At 38.6% G+C, this 26929-nt stretch overlaps 1 protein-coding gene and 1 pseudogene across 4 annotated transcripts in view; one reads left to right on the forward strand and one right to left on the reverse strand.

Moving 5' to 3' along the window:
• The window catches only part of RNF24 (ring finger protein 24), a 142074-nt gene that overhangs the window by 54995 nt on the left and 60150 nt on the right, over positions 1 to 26929 (forward strand). The gene's annotated exons all lie outside the window — the stretch shown is intronic.
• Positions 22174 to 23107, reverse strand: LOC101337488 (histone RNA hairpin-binding protein pseudogene; annotated as a pseudogene).

A 26929-nucleotide genomic window follows, 5' to 3' on the forward strand; every position in this document is an offset into this window, starting at 1 on the left:
AGATCATTTGTGCCATATTTTAGATTCCACATATAAGTCATATCATATAGTATTTGTCTTTTTCTGACTTACTTCACTTAGTATGGTAGTCTCTAGGTCCATCCATGTTGCTGCAAATGGCATTATTTCATTCTTTTTTATGGCTGAGCAGTATTCTATTGTGTATATATATGTGTGTGTGTATATACACATATATATATGTGTGTGTGTGTATATATATATATACATATACATATACCACATCTTTATCCATTCATCTATCGATGGACATTCAGGTTGTTTCCATGTCCTGGCTCCTGTAAATAGTACTGCTATAAACATAGAGGTGCATGTGTGTTTTCAAATTAGAGTTTTGTCAGGATATATGCCCAGGAGTGAGATTGCTGGATCATATGGCAACTCTATTTTTAGTTTTTTGAGGAATCTCTGTACTGTTTTTCATAGTGGCTGCACCAACTTACATTCCCACCAACAGTGTAGGAGGGTTTCCATTTCTCCACATCCCCTCTAGTATTTGTTATTTGTAGCCTTTTTAATGATGGCCATTCTGACTGATGTGAGGTGGTATCTCATTGTAGTTTTGATTTTCATTTCTCTAATTATTAGCAGTGATGAACATCTTTTCATGTGCCTGTTGGCCATCTGTGTGTCTTCTTTGGAAAAATGTCTGTTTAGGCCTTCTGCCCATTTTTCAGTTGGGTTGTTTGGATTTTTGTTGTTGTTGCGTTGCATGAGCTCTTTGTATATTTTGGAAATTAAGCCCTTGTCAGTCTCATTATTTGTCTTTACATTTTGTTCATGGTTTCCTTTGCTGTGCAAAAGCTTGTAAGTTTGATTAGGTCCCATTTGTTTTTGTTTGTTTAATTTTTTTTTTTTTTGTGGTATGCGGGCCTCTCACTGATGTGGCCTCTCCCGTTGCGGAGCACAGGCTCCGGACGTGCAGGCCTAGCGGCCATGGCTCACGGGCCTGTCCGCTCCACGGCATGTAGGATCTTCCCGGACCGGGGCACGAACCCGTGTCCCCTGCATCGGCAGGCAGACTCTCAACCACTGCGCCACCAGGGAAGCCCCTAATATGTATTTATTTATTTGGTTGTGCCAGGTCTTAGTTGTGGCAGGTGGGCTCCTTAGTTGCGGCATGCAAACTCTTAGTTGAAGCATGCATGTGGGATCTAGCTCCCTGACCAGGGATCGAACCCAGGCCGCCTGCATTGGGAGCATGGAGTCTTAACCACTGCACCACCAGGGAAGTCCCCCCATTTGTTTATTTTTGCTTTTATTTCTATTGCCTTGGGAGACTGACCTAAGAAAACATTGATACAGTTTATGTCAGAGAATGTTTTGCCTATGTTCTCTTCTAGGAGTTTTATGGTGTCATGTCTTATTTTTAAGTCTTAGGCCATTTTGAGTTTACTTTTGTGTATGGCATGAGGGTGTGTTCTAACTTCATTGATTTACATGCAGCTGTCCAACTTTCCCAACACCACTAGCTAAAGAGATTGTCTTTTTCCCATTGTATATTCTTGTCTCCTTTGTCAAAGATTAATTGACCATAGGTGTGTGGGTTTATTTCTGGGCTCTCTATTCTCTTCCTTTGATCCATATGTCTGTTTTTGTGCCAATACCATGCTGTTTTGATTACTGTAGTTTTGTACTGTTGTCCGAAGTCTGGGAGGGTTATGCTTCCTGCTTTATTCTTTTTTCTCAGGCAATTCCGGGTCTTTTATGGTTCCATATAAATTTTTGGATTATTTATTCTAATTCTGTGAAAACCCTCACGGTGTACCACAATTTCTTTATCCATTCATCCATTGATGGACATTGGGTTCTTTCCATATTTTGGTTATTGTGAATAGTGCCGTTAAGAACATTCATGGGGACTTCCCTGGAGGCACAGTGGTTGAGAAACTGCCTGCCAATGCAGGGGACGCAGGTTCAAGCCCTGGTCCAGGAAGATCCCACATGCCACAGAGCAACTAAGCCCGTGTGCCACAACTACTGAGCCTGCGCTCTAGAGCCCGCAAGCCACAACTACCGAAGCCCCCATGCCACAACTACTGAGGCCTGTGGACCTAGGGCCCGTGCTCTGCAACAAGAGTAGCCCCCGCTCTCCACAACTAGAGAAAGCCCAGGCACAGCAATGAAGACCCAACACAGCCAAAAATAAATTAAAATTTTAAAAAAAAAAGAACATTCATGTACAAAGATTTGCTTGAGTACCTGTTTTCAGTTCTTTTGGGTATATTCCTAGGAGTGGAACTGCTGGGCCATATGATAATTCTATGTTTAACTTCTTGAGGAACCACCAAAATGTTTTCCACAGTGGCTATACAATTTTACATTCCTACCAGCAGTGCACGAGGGTTCAAATTTCTTCATATCTTCACTAATGCTTGTTATTTTCTGTGCTGTTTTCAAAATACCCATCCTTGTGGGTGTGAAGTGGTATTTCATTATGGTTTTGGTTTGCATTTCTCTAATGACTAACGATGTGGAGCATCCTTTTATGTGCTTATTTCATTTGTATATCTTGTTTGGAGACATGGCTATTTAAGACATTTGCCCATTTTTAAACTGGGCTGTCTTCTTGTTGTTAAGTTGCAAAAGTTCTTTATGTAATCTGGATACTAAATGCTTATGAGATATATGATTTACAAACATTTTCTCCCATTTTGTAGTTTGTATTTTCACTTTCTTGTTAATGTCCTTTCGTGCACAAAAATGTTAAATTCTGATGAAGTCTAATTTATCTTTATTTGCTTTTTTTCTTTTGTGGCTCATGCTTTTGATGTCAAATCTAAGAATCCATTGCCAAATCCAAGGTCATGGATATTTACTTCTAAGTTTTCTTTTAAGAGTTTTCTAGTTTTAGCTTTTCTGTTTAGGTAATTAGTTGATTTTGAGTTAACTTTTGTACAGGATATGAGGAAGGGGTCCAAATTTATTCGTTTGCATGTGAATATCCAGTTGTTCCAGTACCATTTGTTAGACTATTTTTTCCCCATTGAATGGTCTTCATGTTCTTGTCAAAAATCAACTGGTCCTAGATGTTTGGAGCTTCTTTCTGGATTCTCAAGTCTATTCCATTGGTCTATATGTCTGTCTTTATGTGAATACCACAGAGTTTTAACTACTGTAGCTTTGTAGTAAGTTTTGAAATTGGGAAGAGTGTAAGTCTCAAAATTGTTTTGGCTATTCAGGGCTGCTTGCAATTCCCTAAGAATTTGAGGTCTGCTTTTCCATTTCTGCAAAATTATGCTTGGAATTTTGGTAGTGATTGTGCTGAACCTGCAGATTGCTTTGGGCAGTCAGTCATCCCATTATTTTGGTTTGTTGTATTTTTATTTTCATCCAGCTCAAAATGTTTTCTAATTTTCCTTTTGTTTTCTCCTTTAACATATAGGCTGCTTACAAATGTAATGTTTACTTTCCAAATATTTGTGGGTATCCCAAATTTCCTCCTTTTGATGACTTCTAATTTAATTCCATCATGGTCAGAGGACATACTTCGTTGAGTTTCAATCCTTTTAAATTTATTGAAACTTGTTTTATGACCTAGCGCAGGGGTTGGCAAACTATGCATGGCCTGCTTGTTTTTGTAAATAGAGTTTAGTGGGACACAGTCATACCCATTCATTAAAGTGTTGTCTGTGGCTGCTTTTGAGTTAAAATAGCAGTTGAGTAGCTGTGACAGAGACTGTATAGGCAACAAGCCTAAAATATTTACTATGTGGGCCTTTAAGAAACTTTTTTACCAACCTCTGGCCTACCATAAGGTCTATGACTGTTCCAATTGTGCTTAAGAAGAATGTGTATTCTGCTTATTAGGTAGAAGGTTCTTTAAGTGTCAGGTCACGTTGGTCATTCGTGTTATTTAACTCTTGTGTTATCTTTGGTGATTTTTGGTGTAATTGTTCTACCCATTATTATGAGTGAGATATTGAAGTTTTCAACTATTATTGTTGAATTATCTATTTTCCTCTTTAATTTTGTCAGTTTTGCCTTATGTATTTTGGGTCAGCTGTTAGGTTGACGTATCTTCCTGATGAATTGACCATTTTATTGTAAAACATCTTACTTTGTCGCTAGTAAAATTTTTTTGGGCTTAAAGTATATTTTGTCTGATACTGGCATAGCCACTCTAGCTCTCTCTTTTTTTTCTTAATATAAATTTATTTATTTATTTTTGGCTGTGTTGGGTCTTTGTTGCTGAGTGTGGGCTTTCTCTAGCTGCAGCGAGCGGGGGCTACTCTTCGTTGGAGTGCGCAGACTTCTCACTGCGGTGGCTTCTCTTGTTGCAGAGCACAGGCTCTAGGCATGCGGGCTTCAGTAGTTGTGGCACGCGGCCTCAGTAGTTGTGGCTCGTGGGCTCTAGAGCGCAGGCTCAGTAGTTGTGGCACATGGGCTTAGTTGCTCCACGGCATGTGTGATCTTCCCAGACCAGGGCCCAAACCCGTGTCCCCTGCATTGGCAGGCGGATTCATAGCCACTGCGCCACCAGGGAAGTCCCACTGTAGGTCTCTTATGCATATTCTTTGCAAGATGTATCTTTTCACATCATCCTATGTCTTTGAATATAGTGTGTTTCTTGATTACAAAAAAACACCACAAAGCTTGTTTTTTGTTTTTTTTGTTTTTTAAATCCATTCAGCCAATGTCTGCCTTTAATTGGAGCAATCTATTCACATTCAATGTTATTATTACTATGCTTGATTTATGTGCTATTTGCCATTTGTTTCCTGTGTGTTTCATGTCCTTTTTCTGACTTTTTTGTATTAAATGGACATTTTCCATTTTAATTCCTTTTTTGAATTTTGAAACATTTTTTCTTAACTGATATTTTATTGAGATAATTGTAGATTCATAGGCATTTGCAAGAAATAGTACAGAAATCACTTGTATACTTGGCCAACTTTTCCACGATAGTAACTAACGTTTTACCATATAAAATCAAAACTATATGTTAGCTATATTTATGTTACTATAACATATCACAGACAAGGGGTGGATGTTGATATGACCAATCTTCCTCAGATTTCCCCAGTTTCACTCATTTGTGTATGTGTGCATGTGTGTTTATCTACCACCACAGACAAGATACTGAACAGTTCCAACACCATGAAGACCCCTAGTGTTACCCTCTTATAGCTGCACATTACCTAACCTCTGGTGATGACCAGTCTGTCCTCCATGTCTAAACTGTTGTCATTTCAAAAATGATATGTAAATGGAATCATGAAGTATATAACTTTTTGGAGTTAGCTTGTTTTACTCAGCATAATTCTCTGGAGATTCATCCAGGATGCTGCATATATCAATAGTTTGTTCCTTTTTATTGCTGAGTAGTATTCCAGGTTATGTGTGTACCAGTTTATTTATCTGTTCATCTACTGAAGTACATCTGGGTTGTTTCCAGTTCTGGGCTGTTACCAAAAAAGCTACTATGCATATTTGGGTACAGGTTTTTGTGTGAATGTTAAGTTTTCGTTCCTTGGGATAAATGCCCAGGAGAGCTTTGTTGATTTTTAAACTACATATCTTTTATTTTTTTTCTTAGTGATTATTCTAGGGATTACAATATGTATCTTATCACAATACACTTCAGAGTAATATTAATTTACCTCCAGTAAAATACAGAAAGAGTTTTGCTCCAACATAGTTCCATTCCTTCCCCACTCTTTTGTGATATTATTTTCATATATATTATGTGTTATATATCATATAAGCCCAATGATAACAGCATCACAATTATTGCTTTATACAATTTTATATCTTTAAAAGATAATTAAGAAAGGAGAAAATGTATTTATAGAATCTTTTATATTCACCCACATATTTATTGTTACCAGTACTCTATTCTCCCTGTGGATTCAAGTTACCATCTGGTATTATTTCCTTGATCTGATATAGCTCCATTCTCTCCCCTTATTTTTGTGATATTATTGTCATTTAGGTTACATCATTATATGCTATAAGCAGAGTGATACGTTTTAATAATTCTTGTTTTATGCAGTTGTCTTTTACTTTTTGAAATAATTAAAAGGAACAACAACAGGGGATGTTGACTATGGTATGATAGCTCACTTTTCTTGATCACCTCACTTTTCTTTACACCGAAAGCTCTGTTTCAGCAAGCCTTCCAGTGTCATACAAGTCAGAACTAAAAGTCTTAAGGTCCAAGCAGCTCCTCACAGCTTAATCATGTTGCTTATATTTTTTTTTTCTCTAACTTGTTCATTAAAAAAAGAAAGTTTTTGGGCTTCCCTGGTGGCACAGTAGTTGAGAGTCCGCCTGCCAATACAGGGGATACAGGTTCGTGACCTAGTCCAGGAAGATCCCACATGCCGCGGAGCGGCTAGGCCCATGAGCCATGGATGCTGAGCCTGCACGTCTGGAGCCTGTTGCTCCGCAATGGGAGAGGCCACAACAGTGAGAGAGGCCCATGTACTGCAAATAAATAAATAAATAAATAAAGTTTTTGGCAAATTATAAGTAAGTTACTTAGGGACTTACCCTGCCCTGGTGGCGCAGTGGTTAAGAATCCACCTGCCATTGCAGGGGACATGGGTTTGATCCCTGGTCCGGGAGGATCCCACATGCCACGGAACACCTAAGCCCATGCGCCACAACTACTGAGCCTGCACTCTAGAGCCCGCAAGCCACAACTACTAAGCCTGTGTGCCACAACTATTGAAGCCCACATACCTAGAGCCCATGCTCTGCAAGAAGAGAAGCCACCGCAATGAGAAGCCTGCATACCGCAATGAAGAGCAGCCCCTGCTCGCCCACACACTGGGCTTGAATGAAGACCCACTGCAGCCAAAAATAAAATTTTTTAAAAAAGAAGTAAGTCACTTATTTGTTCCTTATTGAATATGGCCTCTTGAAAATATTTTCTTTACCAACAGCATTTTTCACAGAATTAGAACAAATTTTTTTTAATTTATACGTAAACACAAAAGACCCTGAATAGCCAAAGCAATCCTGAGAAAGAAAAATGGAGCTGGAGTAATCAGGCTCCCTGACTTCAGGCTATACTACAAAGCTACAGTCATCAAAACAGTATGGTACTAGCACAAAATTCAGAAATATAGATCAATGGAACAGGATAAAAGTCCAGAAATAAACCCACGCATCTATGGTCAATTAATCTACAACAAAGAAGGCAAGAACATACAATGGAGAAAAGACAGTCTCTTCAATAAGTGGTGCTGGGAAAACTGGACAGTTTTATATGTAAAAGAGTGAAATTAGAACACTCTTCTAATATGTAAAAGAGTGAAATTAGAACACTCCCTAACATCATGCACAAAAATAAACTCAAACTGGATTAAAGACCTAAATGTAAGGCCAGACACTATAAAACTCTTAGAGGAAAACATAGGCAGAACACTCTTTGACATAAATAGCAGCAATATATTTTTGGATCCACCTCTTAGAGTAATGAAAATAAAAACAAAAACAAGTGGGACCTAATGAAACGTCAAAGCTTTTGCACAGCAAAGGAAACCATAAACAAAACAAAAAGACAACCCACAGAATGGGAGAAAATATTTGCAAAGTGACCAACAAGGGATTAATCTCCAAAATATACAAACAGCTCATGCAGCTCAATATCAAAAAAACAACCCAATCAAAAAATGGACAGATCTAAATAGACATTTCTCCAAAGAAGACATACAGATGGCCAAAAAGCACATGAAAAAATGCTCAACATCACTAATTATTAGAGAAATGCAAATCAAAACTACAGTGAGGTATCACCTCACACCAGTCAGAATGGCCATCATCAAAAAATCTACAAACAATAAATGCTGGAGAGGGTGTGGAGAAAAGAGAACCCTCCTATACTGTTGGTGGCAATGTAAATTGGTACAACCACTATGGAGAACAGTATGGAGGTTCCTTAAAAAACTAAAACTAGAGCTGACATATCATCCAACAATCCCACTCCTGGGCATATACCTGGAAAAAAACATAATTCAAATAGATACATGCACCCCAATGTTCATTGCAGCACCCTTTACAATAGCCAAGACATGGAAGCAACCTACATGTCCATCAGCAGAGGAATGGATAAAGAAGATGTGGTACATATATACAATGGAATATTACTCAGCCATAAAAAAGAATGAAAATGCCATTTGCAGCAACATGGATGGATTTAGAGATTATCATACTTAGGGAAGTAAGTCAGACAGAGACAGACAAATATCCTATGATATCACTCGTATGTGGAATCTAAAAAAAAATCATACAAATGAACTCATTTACAAAACAGAAATAGACTCACAGATTTCAAAAACAAACTTATGGTTAGCAAAGGGGAAAAATGAGGGGGAGGGATAAATTAGGAGTTTGGGATTAACATATACACACTACTGTATATAAAATAGATAATCAACAGGATCTACTGTATAGCACAGGGAACTCTACTCAATATTCTGTAATAACATATATAGGAAGAGAATCTGAAAAAGAATAGATATGTGTATATATATAACTGAATCACTTTGCTGTACACCTGCAGATAACACAACATTGTAAATCAACTATATTCCAATATAAAATAGTAATTAAAATTAATTTTTAATTGTGATATATACAGATAATGGAATATATTCAGCCATAAAAAAGTACTGATATGCACTACAACATGGATGTGATCCTCAAAAACATTATGCTAAGTGAAAAAAGCCAAATACAAAGTGTCCTATATTGTATGATTCCATATATGAGATATACAGAATAGATAAATCCATAGTAATAGAAAGTAGTTTGGCAGTTACCAGGGCTGTGGAGAGGGAAGATTTAGGGAGTAACTGCTTCATGGGTACAGGATTTTATTGAACTTAGAGTAATGAAATGTTTTGGACTTAGGTAAAGTTGGTGGTTGCACAGCATTGTGAAGGCAGTAAATGTCACTGAATTTGCTCACTTTAAAATGGTTAATTTTATGTTATGTAAATTTCACCTCAAAATTTTTAAGCATATGTAGGGTATATGCTCTTGAGAAGTTGTGGTAAACCAAAATTTTGAAATTTATAATCAAAGGTATCACTTTTGTAATAATCATTTGCTACTAGAGTTTTTATAAATTTGTTCTTTAATAAATTACTTTCATTAAATCATTGCTCAAAAAATTAGATCATTGGTGATTATAAAAAATTAATGGTACATAGTTAAAGCAGAAACTAGAGGGACATTTATAGCTGTAAATACCTATATTAGACAAGAGTAAATAATTCATATCAATAACCTAAGCTTCCACTATAAGAAACTAGAAAAAGAAGAGCAAACTAAACCCAAAGCAAGTAGAGGCTGGATATAATAAAAATTAGAGTAGAAATCAGTGAAATACAAAACAGAAAAACCATAGAGGAAAGAAAATCAAATGAAATCAGAAGGTGGTTCTTTGAAAAGAACAACAAAATTGAGAAGCCTTTAGCTAGACCAGGAGTGGGCATTTTTTTTTTCTATAAAGGGCCAGATAGTAAATATTTTAGGCTTTGAGGGCCACATATAGTTTCTGTCATATAGTCTTGTTTGTTTGCTTTTTAACACACCTTTTAAAATTAAAAACCATTCCTAATTTGGGGGCCATGTGAAAATGGGCTATGGGTCATACTTTACTAACCCCTGAGCTATGAACAACTTCATGCCAACAGACCAATATCCCTTATGACTATAGCTTCAAAAGTCATCTACAGGGACTATGCTGGTGGTGCAGTGGTTAAGAGTCTGCCTATCAGTGCAGGGGACACAGGTTTGAGCCCTATTCCAGGAAGATCCTACATGCCATGGAGCAATTAAGCCTGTGCACCACAACTACTGAACCTATGCTCTAGAGCCCGCAAGCCACAACTACTGAGCACAGCTACTGAAGAGTGCATGCCTAGAGCCCATGCTCTGCAATCAGAGAAGCCACCACAATGAGAAGCCCATGCACCGCAACAAAGATGCAACGCAGCCAAAAATAAATAAATAAATAGATTAATTTTTTTAATCATCTACAAAATATTAATAAACTGATCCTAGGAACATATAAAAATGATTCTGACCAAGTGAGGTTTATACCTATACAAGGTTAGTTTAACATGAGAAAACCAATTAACGTAATAGACTCACTGTTATGATTAAAAACTCTCAACAAACTAAGAATAGAAGAATCTTCTACATGAAACTACTGTATAAAAACTTATAGCTGGGCTTCCCTGGTGGCACAGTGGTTCAGAGTCCGCCTGCTGATGCAGGGGACATGGGTTCGTGCCCCAATCCGGGAAGATCCCACATGCCATGGAGCGGCTAGGCTCATGAGCCATGGCCACTGAGCCTGCGTGTCCGGAGCCTGTGCTCCACAACGGGAGAGGCCACAACAGTGAGAGGCCCGCATACCGAAAAAAAAAAAAAAAAAAAAAAACAACTTACAGCTAACATCATAATTAATGGTGAAAGCCTAGACACTTTCTCTCTAAGATTGGGAACAAGACAAAGATATCTGCATTCACCACCTCTTTTCAACATTGCACTGGAGGTTCTAACCAATATAGTCAGGAAAGAAAAATAAAACGCATTCAGATTAGAAAGGAAGACGTAAAGCTGTCTTTCTTTACAGATGAAATGATTCTGCATGTAGAGAATGCCAAGGAATTCACACACACACACACACACACACACACACACACAAACTAGAACTAATAAATGAATTCAGTAAGGTCACAGGATACAGGATCATTATACCAAAAAATCAATTTTATTTCTATATATTAGGAATGGACAATCCAAAATAATTTCATTCACAATAGCATTAAAAAGAGTAAAAAACTTTGGAATACATTTAACAAAAAAGTTCAAGACTTGTACACTGAAAACTACAAAACATTGCTGTAAACCTTAAAGAGTATCTAAATAAATGGAAATTCCATATTCATGGATTTGAAGACAACATTATTAACATGGCAATTCTTCCCAAATTTATCTGTAGATTCAAAGCAATTTCCTTCAAAAATCCCAGTTGAATCTTTTGCAGAAATTAGCAAGCTGATCCTAAAATTTATATGAAATGACAAAGACCCCAAAAAGCCAAAACAATGTGAAAAAGAACAAAGTTGGAGGACTTAACAATTCTTGATTTTAAAACTTACTATAAAGTTATCATAATCAAGACAGTGTGATACTGGCATAAAGATAGACATATAGCTCAATGAGGGACTTCCCTGGTGGTGCAGTGGCTGGGACTCTGAGCTCCCAATGCAGGGGGCCCAGCTTCAATCCCTGGTCAGGGAACTAGATCCCACATGCATGCTGCAACTAAGAGTTTGCATGCCAGAGCTAAGGAGCCCTCCTGCCACAACTAAGGAGCCTGCCTGCCATAACTAAGACCCTGTGCAGGCAAATTTTAAAAAGTTAGACATATAGCTCAGCGTAATAGAATCCAGAGTCCAGAAATAAATTCTTACATTTATGGTCATTTGACTTTCTATTAAGCTATGCAAAATGATGAACTTCTCCCCTTCTCTGAACACATTTTTCTTATTCCTTTCTTTACTACAGACCTGGCACACAGTGCCTTCTTGAAATAGTTTTTTGTTTTTTGTTTTTAGAAGTTGTCAACTAAATTCTCATTTATTTTTCATATTTAGAAGCATTTATATTTCTGTTTTTGAATTTATTTATTTTTTATTTTTGGCTGCGTTGGGTCTTCATTGCTGCACACGGGCTTTCACTAGTTGCGGTGAGCGGGGACTACTCTTCATTGCAGTCTGCAGGCTTCTCATTGCGGTGGCTTCTCTTGTTGCGGAGCACGGCCTCTAGGTGCACGGGCTTCAGTAGTTGTGGCTCACGGGCTCTAGAGCACAGGCTCAGTAGTTGTGGCACACGGACTTAGTTGCTCCGCAGCATGTGGGATCTTCCTGGACCAGGGCTTGAACCCGTGTCCCCTGTTATGGCAGGAGGATTCTTAACCACTGCACCACCAGGGAAATCCTGCCTTGTTGAATTAGACTAAAGTTCACAATGGTGTGCTTAATGTAAAGTGACCGACAACCTCTTCCAGTAGATAATACTAATCAGGGTGGAGAGATGAACCTTTGTCTTGCTCAATCTACATAAATTAACTCAAAATAGATCATAGAGCTATAGATTACATAGCTAAAACTGTAAAACTCTTAAAAGAAAACATACAAGTAAATCTTTATGACCTTGAGTTAGACAAACATTTCTTAGATACAGCACCAAAAGTACAAGCAATAAAGACAAAATTGGGGCTTCCCTGGTGGCGCAGTGGTTGAGAGTCCACCTGCCAATGCAGGGGACACGGGTTCGTGCCCTGGTCCGGGAAGATCCCACATGCCGCGGAGTGGCTGGGCCCGTGAGCCATGGCCGCTGAGCCTGCGCATCCAGAGCCTGTGCTCCACAACGAGAGAGGCCACAGCAGTGAGAGGCCCACATACCGCAAAAAAATAAAAAATGAAAAATAAAAAATAAAGACAAAATTGATAAGATGAACTTCATCAAAATTTAAAACTTTTATGATTCAAAAGATACCATTAAAGTGAAAAGACAAGCCTAAAACTGGGAGAAGAGATTTGCAAATTATATATCTAATAAAGCACATGTATGCAGAATATATAAAGAACGTTTATTACTTAATAATAAGAAAACAAATAGGGAGGGCTTGCCTGGTGGCACAACAGTTAAGAATCCACCTGCCAATGCAAGGGACACGGGTTTGAGCCCTGGTCCGGGAAGATCCCACATGCCACAGAGCAACTAAGCCCATGCGCCAGAACTACTGAGCCTGCGCTCTAGGACCCTTGAGCCACAACTACTGAGACAGCATGCCACAATTACTGAACCCCGCCTGCCTAGAGCACATGCTCTACAACGAGAAGCCACTGCAATGAGAAAACTGCGCACCACAACAAAGAGTAGCCCCTGCTCGCCGCAACTAAAGAAAGACTGCACAGCTATGAAGACCCAGCACAGCCAAAAATAAATAAAATAAATAAATTTATTTTTTTAATCCTTAAAAAAAAGAAAACAAAACAAATAGGGACTTCCCTGGAGTGCAGTGGTTAAGAATCCACCTGCCAATATAAGGGACATGGGTTCAATCCCTGGTCTGGGAAGATCCCACATGCCACGGAGCACCTAAGCCCATGAGCCACAGCTGCTGACCCCGCGTGCCACAACCACTGAAGCCCACGTGTCTAGAGCCCGTCCTCTGCAACAAGAGGAACCACTGCAATGAGAAGCCTGCGCACCACAATGAGAACCCTGTGCACCGCAAAGAAGAGTAACCCCCACTCACCACAACTAGAGAAGGCCCGTGCACAGCAACAAAGATTCAACACAGCCAAAAATAAATAAATAAATATTTTTTTAAAAAAAGGAAAAAGAAAACAAAACAAATAACCCAGTTTAAAATTGGGCAGGGAGGGTCAAGATGGCGGAGTAGAAGGACATGTGCTCACTCTTGCAAGAGAACCGGAATCACAACTAACTGCTGAACAATCATTGACAGGAAGACACTGGAACTCACCAAGAAAGATACCCCACATCCAAAGACAAAGGAGAAGCCACAATGAGATAGTAGGGGGGTGCAATCACATAAAATCAAATCCCGTTACTGCTGGGTACATGACTCACAAACTGGAGAACGCTTATACCACAGAGGTCCACCCACTGGAGTGAAGGTTTTGAGCCCCACGTCAGGCTTCCCAACCTGGGGGTCCAGCAATGGGAGGAGGAATCCCTAGAGAATCAGACTTTGAACGCTAGTGGGATTTGACTGCAGGACTTTGACAGGACTGGAGGAAACAGAGACTCCCCTCTTGGAGGGCACACATAAAGTAGTGTGCGAATCAGGACCCAGGGGAAGGAGCAGTGACCACATAGGAGACCAAAGCACACATACCTGCTGGTGTTGGAGGGTCTCCTGCAGAGGCGGGCAGTGGCTGTGGCTCACTCTGGGGACAACGACCCTGGCAGCAGAAGTTCTGGGAGGTACTCCTTGGCATGAGCCCTCCCAGAGTCTGCCATTAACCCCACCAAAGACATGGGTAGCCTCCAGTGCTAGGTTGCCTCAGGCCAAACAACCAACAGGGAGGGAACCCAGCCCCATCCATCAGCAAACAAGTGCATTAAAGTTTTACTGAGCTCTGCCCATCAGAGCAACACCCAGCTCTACCCACCACCAGTCCCTCCAACCAGGAAGCTTGCACAAGCCTCTTAGATAGCCTCATCCACCAGAGGGCAGATAGCAGAAGCAAGAACTACAATTCTACAGCCTGGGGAAAGACAACCACATTCACAGAAAAACAGACAAAATGAAAAGGCAGAGGACTTTGTACCAGATGAAGGAACAAGATAAAACCCCAGAAAAATAACTAAATGAAGTGGAGATAGGCAACCTTCCAGAAAAAGAATTCGGAATAATGATAGTGAAGATGATCCAGGACCTCGGAAAAAGAATGGAGGCAAAGACTGAGAAGATGCAAGAAATGTTTAACAAAGACCTAGAAGAATTAAAGAACAAACAGAGATGAACAACACAATAACTGCAATGAAAAATACACTAGAAGGAATCAGTAACAGAATAACTGAGGCAGAAGAATGGATAAGTGACCTAGAAGACAAAATGGTAGAATTCACTGCCATGGAACAGAATAAAGAAAAAAGAATGAAAAGAAATGAAGACAGCCTAAGAGAACTCTGGGACAACATTAAACGCAACAACATTCTCATTATAGGGGTCCCAGAAAGAGAAGAGAGAGAGAAAGGACCTAAGAAGATATTTGAATAGATTATAGTCAAAAACTTCCCTAACATGGGGGGGAAATAGCCACCCAAGTCCAGGAAGTGCAGAGAGTACCAGGCAGGAGAAACCCAAGGAGAAACACACCGAGACACATAGTAATCAAATTGACAAAAATTAAAGACACAGAAATTATTGAAAGCAACAAAGGAAAAATGACAAAAACTTCCCTAACATGGGAGAGGAAATAACCACCCAAGTCCAGGAAGCGCAGAGAGTTCCAGGAAGGATAAACCCAAGGAGAAACATGCCGAGACACATAGTAATCAAATTGACAAAAATTAAAGACAGAGAAATTATTGAAAGCAACAAGGGAAAAACGACAAATAACATACAAGGGAACTCTCACAAGGTTAACAGCTGATTTCTCAGTGGAAACTCTACAAGCCAGAAGGGAGTGGCACAATATATTTAAAGTGATGAAAGGGAAGAACCTACAACCAAGATTACTCTACCCAGCAAGGATCTCATTCAGATTCGATGGAGAAGTCAAAAGCTTTACAGACAAGCAAAAGCTAAGAGAATTCAGCACCACCAATCCGGCTCTACAACAAATGCTAAAGGAACTTCTCTAAGTGGGAAAAACAAGAGGAGAAAAGGACCTACAAAAACAAACCCATAAAAATTAAGAAAATGGTAATAGGAACATACACATTGATAACTACCTTAAATGTAAATGGATTAAATACTCCAACCAAAAGACATAAACTGGCTGAATGGATACAAAAACAAGACCGGTATATATGCTGTCTACAAGAGACCCACTTGAGGACTTCCCTGGTGGTGCAGTGGTTGAGAGTCCGCCTGCCGATGCAGGGGACACAGGTTCGTGTCCCAGTCCAGGAAGATCCCACATGCCACGGAGCAGCTAGGCCTGTGACCCATGGCCGCTGAGCCTGCGCGTCTGGAGCCTGTGCTCCGCAACGGGAGAGACCACAACAGTGAGAGGCTCATGTACTGCAAAAAAAAAAAAAAGAAAGCCGGAGTAGAAATTCTCATATCAGACAAAATAGACTTTAAATAAAGATTATTACAAGAGACAAAGAAGGATACCACATAATCATCAAGGGATCAATCCAAGAAGAAGATATAACAATTGTAATTATTTATGCACCCAACATAGGAACACCTCAATACATAAGGCAAATGCTAACACCTATAAAGAGGGAGTTGACAGTAACACAATAATAGTGGGGGACTTTAACACCTCACTTACACCAATGGACAGATCATCCAGACAGAAAATTAATAAGGAAACACAAGCTTTAAATGACATAATACACCAGATACATTTAATTGACGTTTATAGGACATTCCATCCAAAAACAACAGATTACACTTTCTTCTCAAGTGCACATGGAACATTCTCCAGGATTGATCATGTTTTGTGTCACAAATCAAGCCTCGGTAAATTTTAAGAAAATTGAAATCATATCAAGCATCTTTTCCAACCACAATGCTATGAGATTAGAAATCAACAGGGAAAAAATAATAACACAAACGCATGGAGGCTAAAAAGTAAGTTACTAAATAACCAAAAGATCACTGAAGAAATCAAAGAGGAAATCAAAAAATACCTAGAGACAAATGACAAAAAAACACGACTATCCAAAACCTATAGGATGCAGCAAAAGCAGTTCTAAGAGGGAAGTTTACAGCAATACAATCCTACCTCAAGAAACAAGAAAAATCTCAAATAAACAATCTAATCTTACACCCAAAGGAACTAGAAAAAGAACAAACAAAATCCAAAGTTAGTAGAAGGAAAGAAATCATAAAGATCAGAGCAGAAATAAATGAAATAGAAACAAAGAAAACAATAGCAAAGATCAATAAAATTAAAAGCTGGTTCTTTGAGAAGTTAAAATTGATAAACCTTTAGCCAGACTCATCAAGAAAAAGAGAGAACTCATATCAATACAATTAGAAATGAAAAAGGAGAAGTTACAGTGGACACCACAGAAATACAAAGCATCCTAAGAGACTACTACAAGCTACAAGCAACTCTATGCCAATAAAATGGACAACCTGGAAGAAATGGACAAATTCTTAGAAAGGTACAACCTTCCAAGACTAAACCAGGAAGAAATAGAAAATATGAACAGACCAATCACAAATAATGAAATTGAAACTGTGATTAAAATTTTCCAATGAACAAAAGTCCAGGACCAGATGGCTTCACAGGTGAATTCTATCAAACATTTAGAGAGGAGCTAACACCATTCTTCTCAAAGTCTTCCAAAAAATTGCAGAGGAAGGGACACCCAAACTCATTCTATGAGGCCAACATCACCCTGATACCAAAACCAGACAAAGATGCTCCAAAAAAAGAAAATTACAGACCAGTATCACTGATGAATCTAGATGCAAAAATCCTCAACAAAATACTAGCAAACAGAATCCAACAACACAGTAAAAGGATCATTCACTATGATCAAGTGGGATTTATCCCAGGAATGCAAGGATTCTTCTATATATGCAAATCAATTGATGTGATAAACCATATTAACAAATTGAAGGAGAAAAACCATATGATCATCTCAATAGATGCAGAAAAAGCTTTTGACAAAATTCAACACCCATTTATGATAAAAACTCTCCAGAAAGTGGGCATACAGGGAACTTACCTCAACATAATAAAGACCATATATGACAAACCCACAGCAAACATCATTCTCAATGGTGAAAAACTGAAAGCATTTCTGTAAGATCAGGAACAAGACAAGGATGTCCACTCTTGCCACTATTATTTGACATAGTTTTGGAAGTCCTAGCCACGGCAATCAGAGAAGAAAAAGAAATGAAAGGAATCCAAATTGGAAAAGAAGAAGTAAAACTGTCACTGCAGATGACATGATACTATACATAGAGAATCCTAAAAATGCCACCAGAAAACTACTAGAGCTAATCAATGAAATTGGTAAAGTTGCAGGATACAGAATTAATGCACAGAAATCTCTTGCATTCCTATACACTAACAACGAAAGATCAGAAAGAGAAATTAAGGAAACAATCCCATTCACCATTGCCCCAAAAAGGAATAGAATACCTAGGAGGTAAAAGACCTGTACTCGGAAAACTATAAGACACTGATGAAAGAGATCAAAGATGAGCTAAACAGATGGAGAGATATATCATGTTCTTGATTGGAAGAATCAATATTGTGAAAATGACTGTACTACCCAAAGCAATCTACAGATCAATGCAATCCCTATCAAATTACCAGTGGCATTTTTTACAGAACTAGGACAAAAAATCTTAAAATTTGTATGGAGGCACAAAAGACCCCAAATAGGCAATGCAGTCTTGAGGGAAAAAAACAGAGCTGGAGGAATCAGACTCCCTGACTTCAGACTATACTACAAAGCTACAGTAATCAAGACAATATGGTACTGGCACAGAAACAGAAATATAGTTCAATGGAACAGAATAGAAAGCACCTATGGTCAACTAATCTATGACAAAGGCGGCAAGGACATAAAATGGAGAAAAAACAGTCTCTTCAATAAGTGGTGCTAGGAAAAGTGGACAGCTACATGTAAAAGAATGAAATTAGAACACTCCCTAACACCATACACAAAAATAAACTCAAAATGGAGTTTATTTTTTACATTTTTTGCATTTAAAGACCTAAATGTAAGGCCAGACACTATAAAACTCTTAGAGGAAAACATAGGCAGAACGCTCTTTGACATAAATCACAGCAAGATCTTTTTTGATCCACCTCCTAACAGTAATGGAAATAAAAACAAAAAACAAATGGGACCTAATGAAACTTAAACTTTGCCAAGCAAAGGAAACTACAAACAAGACAAAAAGACAACCCTCAGAATGGGAGAAAATATTTGCAAACGAATCAACGGACAAAGGATTAATCTCCAAAATACGTGAACAGCTCATGCAGCTCAATATTAAAAAAAAACAAACAACCCAATCCAAAAATGGGCAGAAGACCTAAATAGACATGTCTCCAAAGAAGACATACAGATGGCCAAGAAGCACATGAAAAGCTGCTCAACATCACTAATTATTAGAGAAATGCAAATCAAAACTACAATGAGGTATCACCTCACACCAGTTAGAATGGGCATCATCAAAATCTACAAACAACAAATGCTGGAGAGGGTATGGATGAAAGGGAACCCTCTTGCACTGTTGGTGGGAATGTAAATTGTTACAGCCACTATGGAGAACAGTATGGAGGTTCCTTAAAGAACTAAAAATAGAATTACCATATGATCCAGCAAGCCACTACTGGGCATATACCTGGAGAAAACCATAATTCAAAAAGACACATGCACCCAATGTTTATTGCAGCACTATTTACAATAGCCAGGTCATGGAAGCAACCTAAATGCCCATCAACAGACAAATGGATAAAGAAGTTGTGTTACATATATACAATGGAATATTACTCAGCCATAAAAAGGAACGAAATTGGGTCATTTGTAGAGACATGGATGGATCTAAAGACTGTCATACAGAGTGAAGTAAGTCAGAAAGAGAAAAACAAATATCGTGTATTAACAGGTATATGTGGAACCTAGAAAAATGGTACAGAGGAACCGGTTTGCAGGGCAGAGATAGAGACACAGATGTAGAGAACAAACGTAGGGACACTAAAGGGGGGAAAGTGGCTGGGGGGGATGGTGGTGGTGGGATAAATTGGAGATTGGGATTGACATACATACACTAATAGGTATAAAATAGATAACTAATAAGAAACTGCTGTATAAAAATATAAATAAAATTCAAAAAAATTTTAAAAATAAAATTGGGCAGGGAGTTCGCTGGTGGTCCAGTGGTAAAGAATCCACCTTCCAATGCAGGGGATACGGGTTCGATTCCCTGGTCGGGGAACTAAGATCCCACATGCCACGGGGCAACTAAGCCTGCACACTTCAACTAGAAAGCCTGCTGTGCTGCAAACTACAGAGCCCACGTGCTCTTGAGCCTGCACACCACAATGAAGGGCCCGCATGCTGCAATAAAAGATCCTGCATGCCACAACTAAGACTCAACGCAGCCAACAATGACTAAATAAATAAATAAAATATTTTTTAAAATGAAATAAAATTGGGCAAAGGATTCGAATATTTCAACAAAGATAATATGCAAATGGCCAGTATGCACATGAAAAGATGCTCAGTATCACTAATCATTAATGAAATGCAAATTAAAAACCACAGTGAGGTACCACTTCACATTGACTAGCATGGCTGAAATCAAAAAGGTAAGTTTGGAGAGGATGTGGAGAAATTCAAACCCTCATACACTGCCTCTGAGATTGTAAAATTGTGCAGCCACTTTAGAAAACAGTCTGGCAGTTCCTCAAAAGGTTAAACATTAAGTTGCCATATGACCCAGCAACTTCACTCCTAGTTATATACCCAAGAGAAGTGAAAAAATATGTCCACACAAAAAGTTTCACATGAATGTTCATAGCAGCTGAGCATTATTATAACTGTATTATTTATAATAGCCAAAAAATGGAAACAATCCAAGTGTCCAGGCAACTGGTAAGTGAATAAAGAAAATACAGTTTATCCTTAAAATGGAATACTATTTGTCAATAAAAGGAAACAAAGTACTAATATAGGCTATAATGTGGATGAACACTGAAGACATTATGCTAAATGAAAGAAGCCAGACACAAAATACCATATATTGTGATTCCACGTACATAAAATGTCCAGAAAGGGCAAATCTTTAGAGACGAAGTGGATTAGTAGTTGCCTCGGGCTAGGGGTTGGAATAGGGAATGACAGCTAATGAGTACAGTTTCCTTTTGGGGATGATAAAAATGATCTGGAAGTGGATTATGGTGATGATTGCACAACTCAAAATTTACTAAAAATCATTGAATTACACTTAAGGTACACGGAAAATGAATTTTAGGTACATAAATTATATCTCAAAAAAGCTAATAGGAACAAAAAAGGGAATGGGAAGATACCGGAAACTGAAACTTCTAGATTATTGCAAGAAGGCTTCTGCAGAGCCTCAAGAACATGGCATTTGGGACAATATAACGCACTGAAATGTGGTTTTTTTGGGGGGGGGTTGAATTTTATTTATTTTTTATACAGCAGGTTCTTATTAGTTATCTATTTTATACATATTAGTGTATATATGTCAATCCCAATCTCCCAATTCATCACACCACCATCACCACCCCCGCTTTCCCCCCTTGGTGTCCATACGTTTCTTCTCTACATCTGTGTCTCTATTTCTGCCCTGCAAACCGGTTCATCTGTACCATTTTTCTAGATTCCACATTTATGCGTTAATATATGATATTTGTTTGAAATGTGTTTTTTGAGAGAAGTTTTCATTTGATCGTGTATATACTTGGTAAGTTTATATTGTTACTTAATCTTTCATTTAATAAATGTATTCTCAGCACATCCTAGATGCTGGGAATGCCATAATGATCAAAACATCACAGATTCTGTCATCTCGGAGTTTCTGTTATATAGTTGAGATGAAAAACACAATAAAATCATAATTAAAATTTTAATTACAACCTTTGATAATGAGGGGTGTTTTTTTTTTGGATTGGCTAACCTGCATTAAAGGATTTTTCTTTTTTTTTTCTTTTTTTTAATTTTTTTTTTTGGCAACGTAGTTAAAGAAAGTCCTTTTTATTTTTGCAATGTCATTCTATACAAAAGCAATAGAAACACAACAGTCTTAACAAGAAGTTTACAATTGAATATTTGAACAGAAAATCTGTACACATTATCATTCACAACAATTTTACATGGTAAATTAACTGACTGTAAAAAAAAGTGTTCTTTCTAAATCTTTCTGCTTTCTAAACTCTTGGAAACAGTATAGATAGAAGGCCTACTTAGTGCTATTTACAAATAACAAATTAAGACTGTATAACTTACATAAACCCCATTAATTTACCAGCTCAATTTAATATCTCACTATTCAGTTCTCTGTATGAAGAAAAAAGCCAATCTTGACATATTAACAAACAGCCCAAACCCTAACCCTTTCCATAAAGATATTAAAGGTATCTGATTATGAGGACACTGACACTGACACTTGTCAGGTTGACTTCAAGGATGCGGGAGATTAAGCGATTAAGATTGTTGCAAGATTGCTTCGAGTTCAATTTTCCTCGGAATTGGAATTTTAGTTCCATTTTACAGTTTAAAATATGCAGAATACACTCCCTCTACATAAAATTAACGTTTCTTAAGAAAATAAGGCAAGAACAACAATTCACCATGAGACTGTACACTATTAGAAACCTCCAGTTACAAACGCAGGATGCATGCTTGGCGGGCCACTTCCCACCTGGGGAGGCAGCGCTGCTCCCAGTGGCCTCCAGGTGGCGACAGTTAGCTCATGGCTGAGAAGTCTTTCAAGGGTTCAGTTAAACAAGCTTTAAAGTCAAACTTGTCCTCTGCCTGGCAGTCCACGTTTCTAACTTTCGTGGGTGTGCCACAGTACATGTCGAAGTTATCCTGAGAGCTCGTCTGGGACTCAGAGCTGCTCTCCGCGGATTCCATCTCCATCTCCCCGAGGTCAACAGGACGTATTTCTTGCAAATCACATCCTTCTTCCGCTGGAGGATTCCAAAAATGCAGAGCCACCTTCCAGAGTTTGATCTGCTGGTCCCACGATCGTGGACTATACTTCTTGAATTTGTTGGGGGTTTTGGGATGAATGCCAGGCTGTTGAAGGTGCCTTGGGACTTTAATATAGTGATCGTAGGCGATGGTGTTCTTCCCATAGTCGATCTGCTTCTGTCTTCTCATCAGGACACTTTCATCGGTCTCCAAGTCAGCTGGCAATGCTGACATAGACTCCTTTGAATCCGAACTTCCTAATGATGATTTTCTCTCCCTTCCAAAGTCATTTATGAGGAGTTTCCTTTTATATCTTGAAATTTCGTTGTTAACTCTAGTCCTCATTTCATCTTCTTCGACTGCACTTGCCCAGTCTGAACATCTAGAATGGGGCTTAGGGCCTTTGGGAGTGGTAAAGCTATCAGGTCTGCGGTCGCCCGGCGGCCTCGGGGGGGCCCTAGGCGTCCTCGGACTTCCAGTGCCTCCCCTTGGTCGTGTGCTTGCGTCCCAGGCTCCATCTCGTGGCGGGTGGCTGGCTGTCGTCGCCATCGCAGCGGCTTCCGCACCCGGGGGACTTCGCAGCCGTCAGGCCATGGTGACGCGGCGGGCGGGGTCGTGGGGGCCTGGGGTCCGGCGGTGGCGGTGGCAGCAGCGGCGACCTCCTCTCCGCGCGACGCTGATGGACTCTGTTTGGTTGTTTCATCTTTGTTGGAGTATAATTGCTTCACAATGCTGTGTTAGTTTCTGCTTTATAACAAAGTAAATCAGCTATACGTATACATACATGCCCATATCTCCTTGCATCACCCTCCCTATCCCACCCCTCTAGGTGGTCACAAACACCGAGTTGATCTCCCTGTGCTATGCGATTGCTTCCCACTACCTATCTGTTTTACATTTGGTAGTGTATATATGTCCATGCCACTCTCTCACTTCCCCCAGCTTACCCATCCCCCTCCCCGTGTCCTCAAATCCACTCTCTACATCTGCGTCTTTATTCCTATCCTGCCCCTAGGTTCCTCAGAACCTTTTTTTTTTTTTAGATTGCATATATATGTATTAGCATACGGTATTTGTTTCTCTCTTTCTGACTTACTTCACTCTGTATGACAGACTCTAGGTCCATCCACCTCACTATAAATAACTCAATTTCGGTTTTTTTATGACTGAGTAATATTCCATTGTATATATGTGCCACATTTTCTTTATCCATTCATCTGTCAGTGGGCACTTAGGTTGCTTCCATGTACTGCCTATTGTAAATAGAGTTGCAATGAACATCGTGGTACCTGACTCCTTTTCAATTATGGTTTTCAGGGTATATGCCAGTAGTGGGATTGCTGGGTCGTATGGTAGTTCTATTTTTAGTTTTCTAAGGAACCTCCATACTGTTCTCCATAGTGGCTGTAACAATTTACATTCCCGCCAACAGTGCAAGAGGGTTCCCTTTTCTCCACACCCTCTCCAGCATTTATTGCTTGTAGATTTTTTGATGATGGCCATTCTCACTGGTGTGCGGTGATACCTCATTGTAGTTTTGATTTGCATTTCTCTAATGATTAGTGATGCTGAGCATCCTTTCATGTATTTGTTGGCAACCTGTATATCTTCTTTGGAGAAATGTCTATGTAGGTCTTCCGCCCATTTTTGGATTGGGTTGTTTGTTTTTTTGTTATTGAGCTGCATGAGCTGCTTGGAAATTTTGGAGATAAATCCTTTGTTGGTTGCTTCATTTGCAAATATTTTCTCCCATTCTGAGGGTTGTCTTTTGGTCTTGTTTACGTTTTCCTTTGCTGTGGAAAAGTTTTTAAGTTTAATTAGGTCCCATTTGTTTATTTTTGTTTTTATTTCCATTTCTCTAGGAGGTGGGTCAGAAAGGATCTTGCTGTGATTTATGTCATAGAGTGTTCTGCCTGTGTTCTCCTCAAAGAGTTTGATAGTGTCTGGCCTTACATTTAGGTCTTTAATCCATTCTGAGTTTATTTTTGTGTATGGTGTTAGGGAGTTTTCTAATTTCATTCTTTTACATATAGCTGTCCAATTTTCACAGCACCAATTATTGAAGAAGCTGTCTTTTCTCCATTGTATATTCTTGCCTCCTTTATCAAAAATAAGCTGACCATATGTGCATGGGTTTATCTCTGGGCTTTCTATCCTGTTCCATTGATCTATATTTCTGTTTTTGTGCCAGCACCATACTGTCTTGATTACTGTAGCTTTGTAGTATAGTCTGAAGTCTGGGAGCCTGATTCCTCCAGCTCCATTTTTCTTTCTCAAGATTGCTTTGGCTATTCTGGGTCTTTTGTGTTTTCATACAAATTGAAATTTTTTGTTCTAGTTCTGTGAAAAATGCCATTGGTGGTTAGTTGGATAGGGATTGCCTTGAATCTGTAGATTGCTTTGGGTAGTATAGTCATTTTCACAATGTTGATTCTTCTAGTCCAAGAACATGGTATATCTCTCAATCTGTATCATCTTTAATTTCTTTCATCAGTGTCTTATAGTTTTCTGCATACAGGTCTTTTTTCTCCTTAGGTAGGTTTATTCCTAGGTATTTTATTCTTTTTGTTGCAGTGGTAAATGGGATTGTTTCCTTAATTTCTCTTTCAGATTTTTCATCATTAGTGTATAGGAATGCAAGAGATTTCTGTGCATAATTTTGCATCCTGCTACTTTACCATATTCATTGATTAGCTCTTGTAGTTTTCTGGTAGCATCTTTAGGATTCTCTATGTCTACTATCATGTCATCTCCAAACAGTGGCAGCTTTACGTCTTTTCCGATTTGTATTCCTTTTATTTCTTTTTCTTCTCTGATTGCCATGGCTAAAACTTCCAAACTATGTTGAATAATAGTGGTGAGAATGGACAACCTTGTCTTTTTCCTGATCTTAGAGGAAATGGTTTCCGTTTTTCACCATTGAGAATGATGTTGGCTGTGGGTTTGTCATATGGCCTTTATTATGTTCAGGTAAGTTCCCTCTATGCCTACTTTCTGGAGGGTTTTTATCATAAATGGGTGTTGAATTTTGTCGAAAGCTTTTTCTGCATCTATTGAGATGATCATATGGTTTTTATTCAATTTGTTAATATGGTTTATCACATTGATTGATTTGCATATATTAAAGAATCCTTGCATCCTGGGATAAATCCCACTTGATCATGGTGTATGATCCTTTTAATGTGCTGTTGGATTCTGTTTCCTAGTATTTTGTTGAGGATTTTTGCATCTATATTCATCAGTTATATTGGCCTGTAGTTTTCTTTCTGTGTAACATCTTTGTCTAGTTTTGGTATCAGGGTGATGGTGGCCTTGTAGAATGAGTTTGGAAGTGTTCCTCCCTCTGCTATATTTTGGAAGAGTTTGAGAAGGATAGGTGTTAGCTCTTTTCTAACTGTTTGTTAGAATTCATCTGTGAAGCCATCTGGTCCTGGGCTTTTGTTTGTTGGAAGATTTTTAATCACAGTCTCAATTTCAGTGCTTGTGATTGGTCTGTTTATATTTTCTATTTCTTCCTGGTTCAGTCTTGGAAGGTTATGCTTTTCTAAGAATTTGTCCATTTCTTCCAGGTTGTCCATTTTATTGGCATACAGTTGCTTGCAGTAATCTCTCCTTATCATTTGTATTTCTGCAGTGTCAGTTGTTACTTCTCCTTTTTCATTTCTAATTCTATTAGTTTGAGTCTTCTCCTTTTTTTTCTTGGTGAGTGTGGCTAATGGTTTACCAATTTCGTTTATCTTCTCAAAGGACCAGCTTTTAGTTTTATTGATCTTCGCTGTTGTTTCTTTCATTTCTTTTTAATTTATTTTTGATCTAATCTTTATGATTTATTTCCTTCTGCTAACTTTAGGGGTTTTTTCTTCTTCATTCTCTAATTGCTTTGGGTTTAAGATTAGGTTGTTTATTTGAGATGTTTCTTGTTTCTTGAGGTAGGATTGTATTGCTATAAACTTCGCTCTTAGAACTGCTTTTGCTGCATCCCATAGGTTTTGAGTCGTTGTGTCTCCATTGTCATTTGTTTCTAGGTATTTTTTGATTTCCTCTTTGATTTCTTCAGTGAGCTCTTGGTTATTTAGTAGTGTTGTTTAGCCTCCATGTGTTTGTATTTTTTACAGATTTTTTCCTGTAATTGATATCTAGTCTCATAGCATTGTGGTCAAACAAGATACTTGATACGATTTCAATTTTATTAAATTTACCAAGGCTTGATTTGTGACCCAAGATATGATCTATCCTGGAGAATGTGTTACTGTCGATTTCCCCTTTTATGGCTGTTAGCATTTGCCTTATGTATTGAGGTGCTCCTGTGTTGGGTGCATAAATATTTACAATTGTTATATCTTCTTCTTGGACTGATCCCTTGATGATTATGTGGTGTCCTTCTTTGTCTCTTGTAATAGTCTTTATTTTAAAGTCTATTTTGTCTGATATGAGAATTGCTACTCCACCTTTCTTTTGATTTCCATTTGAATGGAATAACTTTTTCCATCCCCTCACTTTCAGTGTGTATGTGTCCCTAGGTCTG

This window comes from Tursiops truncatus, chromosome 15 (genome assembly GCF_011762595.2).
Source record: "Tursiops truncatus isolate mTurTru1 chromosome 15, mTurTru1.mat.Y, whole genome shotgun sequence".
Taxonomy (NCBI): domain Eukaryota; kingdom Metazoa; phylum Chordata; class Mammalia; order Artiodactyla; family Delphinidae; genus Tursiops; species Tursiops truncatus.